An 11025-nucleotide genomic window follows, 5' to 3' on the forward strand; every position below is an offset into this window, starting at 1 on the left:
ACTTAACGTGCCACTGTCATTACCTCCCTTTTCTGTTCCAGTCACGTATGGTTCGCGGGAACAACGACTGCCTGAAAGCCTCCGTGCGCGCTCGAATCTCTCTAATTTTACATTCGTGATCTCCTCGGGAGGTATAAGTAGGGGGAAGCAATATATTCGATACCTCATCCAGATACGCACCATCTCGAAACCTGGCGAGCAAGCTACACCGCGATACAGAGCGCCTCTCTTGCAGAGAGGCTACCGAGACCACGTGTAAAACTGGAGCGTATGAATAATTTAGTTAAACCTTAATTGCGCCAAAAATTCTCCAAGTTCAGCTTCGAAAAATAGAAAGCTGGTATTTTTAATCGTCCCACTGACCACGCGGCTTTTAAAGTTACTCGTTTTAAATTAGCGTGAAGGACAAGGGGAAAACAGCGTGACAATCCTTTAAGAATGTTTTAAAAGATTTCCTCAGAAATTTACAAGTATATAATTTCAAACAACTTGTGGATGACCTAATAGCTCATATAAACAGCTGCAAGGAACGCCTCAATAAAAATGGACTTTTCTCAAACACTCTGATTTCCAGAATGAAATTTCCACTCTGCAGCAGAGTATGCACTGATTAGAAACTTTCCGGCGGATTAAAACTGTGTGCTTTTTTTTTAACTTGATTTATTCACACCAACGATATTACAGATATTACAGAGCTTCACCATGTTAAAAATGTTACAACTCATACCATTAAAGTGAACGTTGTTCAGCAGACCCGAACTACACTTTTAAAGATGTACATGACATTCATAATTCAGGCAAACCTTCGTTTCTAGCATTTGTAGACTTAGAGAAAACTTTTGACAATGTTGACTGGAATACTCTCTTTCAAATTCTGAAGGTCGCAGGGGTAAAATACAGGGAGCGAAAGGCTATTTACAATTTGTACAGAAACCAGATGGCAGTGATAAGAGTCGAGGGACATGAAAGGGAAGCAGTGGTTGGGAAAGGAGTGAGACAGGGTTGTAGGCTCTCCCCGATGTTATTCAATCCGTACATTGAGCAAGCAGTAAAGGAAACAAAAGAAAAATTCAGAGTAGGTATTAAAAGCCATGGAGAAGAAATAAAAACTTTGAGGTTCGCCGATGACTTGTGATACTGTCGGAGACAGCAAAGGACCTGGAAGAGCAGCTGAACGAAATGGACATGGTCTTGGAAGGACGATATAAGATGAACATTAACAAAAGCAAAACGAGAGTAATGGAATGTAGTCGAATTAAGTCGGGTGATGCTGCGGGAATTAGATTAGGAAATGACACGATTGAAGCAGTAAATGTGTTTTGCTATTTGGGGAGCAAATTAACTGATGATGGTCGAAGTAGAGAGGATATAAAATGTAGACTGGCAATGGCAAGGAAAGCGTTTCTGAAGAAGAGAAATTAGTTAACATCGAATATAGATTTAAGTGTCAGGAAGTCGTTTCTGAAAGTATTTGCCTGGAAGCGAAACATGGACGATAAATAGTTTAGACAAGAAGAGTATAGAAGCTTTCGAAATGTGGTGCTACAGAAGAATGCTGAAGATTATATGGGTAGATCACATAACTAATGAGGAGATACTGAATAGAATTGGAGAGAAGGGAAATTTGTTTCACAACTTGACTAGAAGAAGGGATCGGTTGGCAGGGTATATTCTGAGGCATCAATGGATCACCAATTTAGTATTGGAGGGCAGCGTGGAGGGTAAAAATCGCAGAGGGAGACCAAGAGATGAATACACTAAGCAGATTCAGAAGGATGTAGGTTGCAGTAGGTACTGGGAGATGAAGAAGCTTGCACAGGATAGAGTAGCATGGAGAGCTGCATCAAACCATTCTCTGGACTGAAGACCACAACAACATTTCATTGTAAGATCGTAACCGCTGCAGGAGATGTACAGCTTCAAGCTTCTTCTTACGGAGGACAGCCGTCGACCAGGTGGGTGTTGTATCGGCGTGAAATGTAGCCGCAGCCGTCTACGCTCGCCTTCGCTGCATGAGAAATTCCAGCTCAGTGACTGCTTCAAGTTGACCTTCTTGAAAGGTAGTTTCTTGGTTTTCCGTTTCGTGTCAGCTGTGTATCCACACTCTGGTATCTCGAGTTTGATTTCTCTGTTCATCTTCTCAGCGTCACGCCCTGAAAGATCCTTTCTTCCAGTTTGGGTGCATCAGAATATCAGGAGAGTATCACCTTCATGTGGTGGGTTTCTTCTTCTAATATTCAATTATGAATGTTGCGTATGAATACTATTCGCAACAAATAAATGTAAAGAAAAGGAAGGAAAGTTGCTTCTTCTGTGGTGGTAGCTTCTCACCATTTGGAAATGAAATTTACTTCGCAGAAAATAAAATAAAAGCAAAGAAAAGATTTCTCCAACAAATTACATAACATTTCCCCTCTGACTATTTATAATTTTCTTGACTGGCGTGTGTTCATGTGGCTTTGTCTCGCTTGCGCTGCTCAACTATGTGCAAGTTGCTTTTCCGAACATGAAGTAATACAATGTGGAATGACTCTCAGTTTTGAGGTAAAGAACAAATAAGGAAGTTTTGGAACAACTGTTTATACTTAGGATGTTTTTTCAAATTATGACATTGTTCCTGCATATACAAAATGAATACTTTGAGGTCTGCATGTTATTGCGTGACAATGTAGTAGCCGGCCGCTGTGGCCGAGTTGTTCTAGGCGCTTCAGTCCGGAACCGAGCTGCTGCTACTGTCGCAGGTTTGAATCCTGCCTCAGGCATGGATGTATGTGCTGTCCTTAGGTTAGTTAGGTTCAAGTACTTCGAAGTCTAGGGGACTGATGATCTCAGATGTTAAGTCCCATAGTACTTAGAGCCATTTGAACCATTTGAACAATGTAGTACGCACATTGTCCGAGGAGCCGGGTACAAATATTGTTCTTCGCGGCAGGGAACAAGTGCAAGTCCGGGTATAACACATCGTCCTCAGTGATCGCATTTTCTGTCGTTCTGTAAATAATCGGTAGCTTTTTCCTCGTCCAGTTCCATATCACGATGTTCTCTTTACAAACGAAGGTGTGTGTCTATAAGGTGACATTGGTTACAGTATGGTGTAGGACGTAGTTTAATTTTATGCATCTTTTCGCCTGTGGTGATTTTCATTTACAATCTCATACCATACAGCTGCTATGTCCGCGTTAAGGATGGGGTTGGTGTTGTTTGCCCATATAGGTTTCCATATTTTATCCGGGTGTTTCTTTTCGATCGGATTTCGTTGCTGTCTCTTTGTAAGTTCAAAGTAAAGTGTAGAGGTACGAAAATGTTGAGGCGAATGGTGCAGGTAACTGATCTCCGTGAAGTAGACGCGGACGTACCCAGCTGTTGGTTGACGCGCCCAACATTGATTGCCGGCCTCACATCCTGAGGTATTAAGGAGGTGAATAGACTCTTGGATATCCCTGTCTGGTTGCTACTGATTTTTTGGATGTTCTGTTTACGAAAACCGCTAGATACCTGACCCGCCTGCATGGCGAGCCAGTGTTATCGTGTGCACTAGAGTTCTGAGGATATTTCCTCTCCAAACAAACCAATATATGGCAACAAGAAGCTTGTGAGCAATGCCAGTGGGTATCGGTAACACGAAGGTGATATGATAGATTCTACTAAGAACAAACATATGTATAAACTGCACTTTTTGAAAGTGCTTGAGATATCTAGTCTTGTATTCTTGGAGTGTTGCTCTCACTGCGTTGAGTGTAAGTTGCCAATTGTTCTTGGTCATCTCGCGCGGGTCCGACAGCACAGTCATTCCCAGTTGCTTAATCTTGTCAACACGTTGCAACAAAGATGATACCACGCGTTCATCGAGTGGTCCGAGAGGAAAAATTTTAGATTTCTGTTCATTTATCATCGCACCTGAGGTTTGTGCACACATTTTGGCCATGCGGCGTACGTTTTCAATTTCATCCTTCGTATTTACAATGACGCTAATGTCATTGCCATATGCATGGCAAACGGTTTTGACATCAAACATCTTTAGGGCTGGTGAGCAACGCAAGCACTCCCCAGAGCTCTACTTCGTAGGACTTGCCTGTGAAAAACAAAGGCCCCTAGTTCGAGTCTAGGTCCGGCACACAGTTTTAATCCGCTAGAAAGTTTCGCACTCTGATGTCTTTCCCAGAAATTGTGTTGGTTTGGTCGATGAACAACTGGGTGCTTTCGCCAACATATTTCAGTTATGGAGAAAAGCTGCCACTAGGGAAATAGAGCGCTACCGCGTTACATGATTAATGCCGGATGTTGAAAAGGGACTTTCCTGCAACACACTACCAAAGACAGACACGCTCTTAAAGTATTTGATTTTTGTTTCACAATTTTTCCGTAAATCGTTCAGTAGTTGTAGTTATCAAAAAAACTAGAGCAAATCGGTACACTTAAGGCTCATTTTTGATTAGTGGACCCCTCCCCCCCCCCCCCCCAAAAAAAAACCAAAGAAATCATATTCTATTCATCATAACACTCAACTTTTAAAAAATATAGAACAACGTTACATGTGCAGCTTTACAATTACACTGTTTGGTTAGGCTGAAATAGATTTCGGCTCGGTAGTACAAGCCACGTACCATTCAAGAGTATGCATCTAGCCTTAGTGTTGGTACGAGTTCTCTCCACAAATAGACATCTAACAGCCACTAACTCTTAATACATGTGTGAATGGGTCTACGGTAAAAAATTTACATGTACTGTCCGTGAAACTCTGTAAGCGGTCAGACTGATTTTAATGCTGTAAATGCTTTTGGAAAGCTCAAAAAAGTCCTAATTTCAATATACTCGAGAATTTACCTAAATAAATCTCGAAAATGTTCTAACACAAGGGTACAGTTTCGGTTTCCAGGGAAAGAGCATGTGCAGCTGTAAAATGTTTGAATGCTTTGGGAAACATTAAACAGTTATAATCAACATCTATTCATCAGTTTCAAAAATGTTCTAGATCAGTACCTAGTCCTGCAATTCAGAGGAGATTTGTTCGCAACATGAAGACTGGGGTAGTAGTCAGAGAAGGTCTTGGTCACTATAATACTGCACGCGTCAGCCTAGTTTGCAGATATGCTGGCAGGCCTGCACAGAGACACTCAACACTGTAGGTAGCAAGAGTTCTCGTCCACTGTGTGGCATGCCAGTCTGGATTGCATTAATATCTCCAGCGACTTTTTCATATGGCAAATAAAAATAAATAATAGGAAGCTGCCCTTTGGGTGTGGATCAGCCAGGATACGGGCAGTGCCTTCAAATAGGTCCCCCAGATATATCATCTGCTGCAGAAAGCTGATAAACAAAAGTACTCGTATCGTAGTATTTGTCCTTTCCATGAGGACCCAGTTTGTTCTCAAAATATCCTAAAAAACACTGTGGAAGACTTTCTTGTGAGAGATAAGAACTCCTGTTTGACAAACTGGATTCGTCACAAATACGAAGGTCCAACTATGTTATTTCTGTAAAACGACCACTTGTAGTTATATAGATTCGGTAAGATGGTTCTGTCAGACCTTCGTACATGCCAAGTCGAACTTCAGTACTGTGCGGATGGTCCCGGCGGAGGTTCGAGTCCTCCCTCGGACATGGGTGTGTGTGTTTGTCCTTAGGATAATTTAGGTTAAGTAGTGTGTAAGCTTAGGGACTGATGACCGTAGCAGTTAAGTCCCATAAGATTTCACACACATTTGAACATTTTTTTTAACTTCAGTATGACACAGACTTCGAATTTTCAAACTCGGTCAGCTATTGTCGTGCGAGAAAGACGCTGGTAAAGTGCATTACGTGGGAACAAGGTACAGTCCTTGTGATTATATGGCCGCAGCTCTAAGTTACCCATGAGAATTTTTTCTTTGACGTTTTAAATGTAACTACAAAAACGGAGGGAGGACTAAGAAGTTCGTCAGAAAGTAACAGTCGTTCTTTTAATTTAACACATATTCGTCATCAACAAAAGAAAAACGAGGATAATGGAATGTAGTCTAATTAAGTCGGGTGACGCTGAGGGAATTAGGTTAGGAAATGAGAGGCTTAAAGTAGTAAAGGAGTTTTGCTATTTGGGGAGTAAAATAACTGATGATGGTCGAAGTAGAGAGGATATAAAATGTAGATTGGCAATGGCAAGCAAAGCGTTTCTGAAGAAGACAAATTTGTTAACATCGAGTATAGATTTAAGTGTCAGGAAGTCGTTTCTGAAAGTATTTGTATGGAGTGTAGCCATGTATGGAAGTGAAACATGGACGATAAATAGTTTGGACAAGAAGAGAATAGAAGCTTTCGAAATGTGCTGCTACAGAAGAATACTGAAGATTAGATGGGTAGATCGCATAATTAATGAGGCGGTATTGAATAGAATTGGGGAGAAGAGGAGTTTGTGGCACAATTTGACTAGAAGAAGGAATCGGTTGGTAGGACATGTTCTGAGGCATCAAGGGATCACCAGTTTAGTATTGGAGGGCAGCATGGAAGGTAAAAATCGTAGAGGGAGACCAAGAGATGAATACACTAAGCATATTCAGAAGGATGTAGGTTGCAGTAGGTACTGGGAGATGAAGAATCTTGCCCAGGATAGAGTAGCATGGAGAGCTGCATGAAACCAGTCTCTGGACTGAAGACCACAACAACAACAACAACAACAACAACAATATTCGTAACCATCGGTTAACGACGAGTAGCGGTGTTTTCTGCCCTTATCAAACTGGAAACAAAACGACAGTGACATTCTGCGTACATAATTACTGTCAAAACATCCATGGATGAGCGATTTCCACGTGAACTCACTGGGCACCGTTATACTATTTATTTAGAAGTGTGACTACTGTGCTAGAACGGGAATTCCTCCTTTTGCACAGCTGTAGCCGTATACACCGAAGACAATGAAAACCATTTAGTGTTGTAGTAGTAGTTTGATTCTACTTTTGTTTCTGAAAACAGACGACGAAATGAATTTTTAACAGAACTCCACTGCAAGAAGAATTATACTAGATGGAATGCATCGATAATTACAAGATATTTACTTGTGTTGCTCAACTAAAATTATTTTTCGGTGATTGTACGAAGGACCGGAGTGATATTACACCATGTTCGCCATATTGTAGGGTCCTTTTTGCATGTAATGTAAATTACACTACTGGCCATTAAAATTGCTACACCAAGAAGAAATGCAGATGATAAACAGGTACTTATTGGACAAATATATTATACTAGAACTAACATGTGATTACATTTTCACGCAGTTTGCGTGCATAGATCCTGAGAAATCAGTATCCAGAACAAGCACCTCTGGCCGTAATAACGGATTTGGTACGCCTGGGCATTGACTCAAACAGAGCTTGGATGGCGTGTACAGGTACAGCTGCCCATGCAGTTTCAACACGATACCACAGTTCATCAAGAGTAGTGACTGGTGTATTGTGACGAGCCAGTTGTTCGGCCACCATTGACCAGACGTTTTCAATTGGTGAGAGATCTGGAGAATGTGCTGGCCAGGGCAGCAGTCGAACATTTTCTGTATCCAGAAAGGCCCGTACAAGACCTGCAACATGTGGTCGTGCATTATCCTGCTGAAATGTAGGGATTCGCAGGGATCGAATGGAAGGTAGAGCCACGGGTCGTAACACATCTGAAATGAAACGTCCACTGTTCAAAGTGCCGTCAATGCGAACAAGAGGTAACCGAGACGTGTAACCAATGGCACCCCATACCATCACGCCGGGTGCTACACCATTATGGCGATGACGAATACACGCTTCCAATGTGCGTTCACCGCGATGTCGCCAAACACGGATGCGACCATCATGATGCTGTAAACAGAACCTGGATTCATCCGAAAAAATGACGTTTTGCCATTCGTGCACCCAGGTTCGTCGTTGAGTACACCATCGCAGGCGCTCCTGCCTGTGATGCAGCGTCAAGGGTAACCGCAGCCATGGTCTCCGAGCTGATAGTCCATGCTGCTGCAAACGTCGTCGAACTGTTCGTGCAGATGGTTGTTGTCTTGCAAACGTCCCCATATGTTGACTCAGGGATCGAGCCGTGGCTGCACGATCCGTTACAGCCATGCGGATAAGATGCCTGTCATCTCGACTGGTAATGATTCGAGGCCGTTGGGACCCAGCACGGCGTTCCGTATTACCCTCCTGAACCCACCGATTCCATATCCTCCAAACAGTCATTGTATCTCGACCAACGCGAGCAGCAATGTGGCGATACGATAAACCGCAATCGCGATAGGCTACAATCCGACCTTTATCAAAGTCGGAAACGTGATGGTACGCATCACAACAACGTTTCACCAGGCAACGCCGGTCAACTGCTGTTTGTGTATGAGAAATCGGTTGGAAACTTTCCTCATGTCAGCTCGTTGTAGGTGTCGCCACCGTCGCCAACCTTGTGTGAATGCTCTGAAGAGCTAATGATTTGCATATCACAGCATCTTCTTCCTGTCGTTTAAATTTCGCGTCTGTACCACGTTATCTTCGTGGTGTAGCAATTCTAATGGCCAGTAGTCTACAAATTTTTTCACTTAGCAGTTTCTTTATGTGTAATAAATAATGAATAGTGAAGTATCTTAGGATTCCTTAAGTAATTTGTCACCCACCCAAAGACTGGTTGGAACACCACAGCGCTTTACTAGACATGATCCCCCGCCCCCTACTGGAGCTGATATTTCCTGGTTCCTACGATATTTGAAACCGCTCAGTTTCAGAGACCCTGCGTGGACTCCGAACCGCCGTGCCAGTAGGCAGTGATTACAGTGTAACAAATGGTTCAAATGGCTCTGAGCACTATGGGATTTAACATCTGAGGTCATTAGTCCCTCAGAACTTAGAACTACTTAAACCTAACCTAACTAACATAAGGACATCACGCGCATTCATGCCCCAGGCAGGATTCGGACCTGATAACGTAGCGGTTATTTCTTATTTCTTAGTACACAACTGCAATTTCCAAACACTTTTCAGCTCCGCCAAGCGGTTCTAGACGCTTCAGTCCGGAACCGCGCGACAACTTCGGGATGAGTAGGAACGTCGACTTCGCTCCACACTCCAGCGTTTCTGCCCTTAGGGCGGGGCGGACTGCCCTTCCCCAACAGACATTCCGACATCTCACTGAAAGTGTCGCCGGCGGAGTTCCAACTGTCATGAACCAGTAGAGTGGACACACCCCACCACTTATAGGTGTCTCGGTACTTTTGAACAGATCGTGTACTTAGCGTTTTTCTACACGTAAAATTTCGTCCTTGCGTGTGTTGAACTTAACGATGCCTACGAGCGGACAGCTACCGAGGCCAGAGCGCGCTGCGCCACCAGCTCCTTCCTCGGCTGCGTCACCTGCGTGCGTCGCGTGCAGCGCAGGGCGGCCCGTCCCGCGGCGGCGCTAAAAGCGGGTCGCATCCCGCCCGGCGAAGGTCGCCTCCGGCCTTGGGCTCGCGGCCCCTGATTCACAGCTGACGTATTTTTAGCCCCAACACACCCCAGCCGCTTCACCAGCCCCACCGGCACTCTATCCCTGCCTGCTTGCCTCTCCCGTCGGACGCCTCTACGTGTACTGGCACACACCACATACCGTTCAGAACTGTCGATCTTTCCTCCGTCCCCTAGCCACATGTAGCGAAGAAAAAATTCCTGCGCGTCTTGCACTTGCATTATCCCTCAGACTATTCATGTAGCAGAACAAGGAAGGATATCAAATAAAGAAATTTAACTTATTGTGGGTATGCAGTGTAGGCCGAAGTACACGTGATAAATTTGTAGGTGATTAAGTGCTTAAGCGGTCCAAAATATCGTACACAGAGCTGCCATTTGTGGCAGCAGCTATTGTTCAAGCCCATCTGGTCGACATGTTGAACTGAGCTTTGACGACATATGGATACGGCATCTCGGCCGCGGTGGCCGAGCGGTTCTACGCGCTTCAGTCCGTCACCGCGCTGCTGCTACAGTCGCAGGTTCGAATCAGGCCTCGGGCATGAATGTGTGGGATGTCCTTAGATTAGTTAGGTTTAAATAGTTCTACCGGGTGATCAAAAAGTTAGCATAAATTTGAAAACTCAATGTTGTTGTTGTTGTTGTGGTCTTCAGTCCTGAGACTGGTTTGATGCAGCTCTCCATGCTACTCTATCCTGTGCAAGCTTTTTCATCTCCCAGTACCTACTGCAACCTACATCCTTCTGAATCTGCTTAGTGTATTCATCTCTTGGTCTCCCTCTACGATTTTTACCCTCCACGCTGCCCTCCAATACTAAATTGGTGATCCCTTGATGCCTCAGAACATGTCCTACCAACCGATCCCTTCTTCTGGTCAAGTTGTGCCACAAACTTCTCTTCTCCCCAATCCTATTCAATACCTCCTCATTAGTTATGTGATCTACCCATCTAATCTTCAGCATTCTTCTGTAGCACCACATTTCGAAAGCTTCTATTCTCTTCTTGTCTAAACTATTTATCGTCCATGTTTCACTTCCATACATGGCTACACTCCATACGAATACTTTCAGAAATGACTTCCTGACACTTAAATCAATACTCGATGTTAACAAATTTCTCTTCTTCAGAAACGCTTTCCTTGCCATTACCAGCCTACATTTTATATCCTCTCTACTTCGACCATCATCAGTTATTTTGCTACCCAAATAGCAAAACTCCTTTACTACTTTAAGTGCCTCATTTCCTAATCTAATTCCCTCAGCATCACCCGACTTTATTAGACTACATTCCATTATCCTCGTTTTGCTTTTGTTGATGTTCATCTTATATCCTCCTTTCAAGACACTGTCCATTCCATTCAACTGCTCTTGCAAGTCCTTTGCTGTCTCTGACAGAATTACAATGTCATCGGCGAACCTCAAAGTTTTTATTTCTTCTCCATGAATTTTAATACCTACTCCGAATTTTTCTTTTGTTTCCTTTACTGCTTGCTCAATATACAGATTGAACAACATCGGGGAGAGGCTACAACCCTGTCTTACTCCCTTCCCAACCACTGCTTCCCTTTCATGTCCCTCGACTCTTA

This window comes from Schistocerca americana, chromosome 1 (genome assembly GCF_021461395.2).
Source record: "Schistocerca americana isolate TAMUIC-IGC-003095 chromosome 1, iqSchAmer2.1, whole genome shotgun sequence".
NCBI lineage: Eukaryota > Metazoa > Arthropoda > Insecta > Orthoptera > Acrididae > Schistocerca > Schistocerca americana.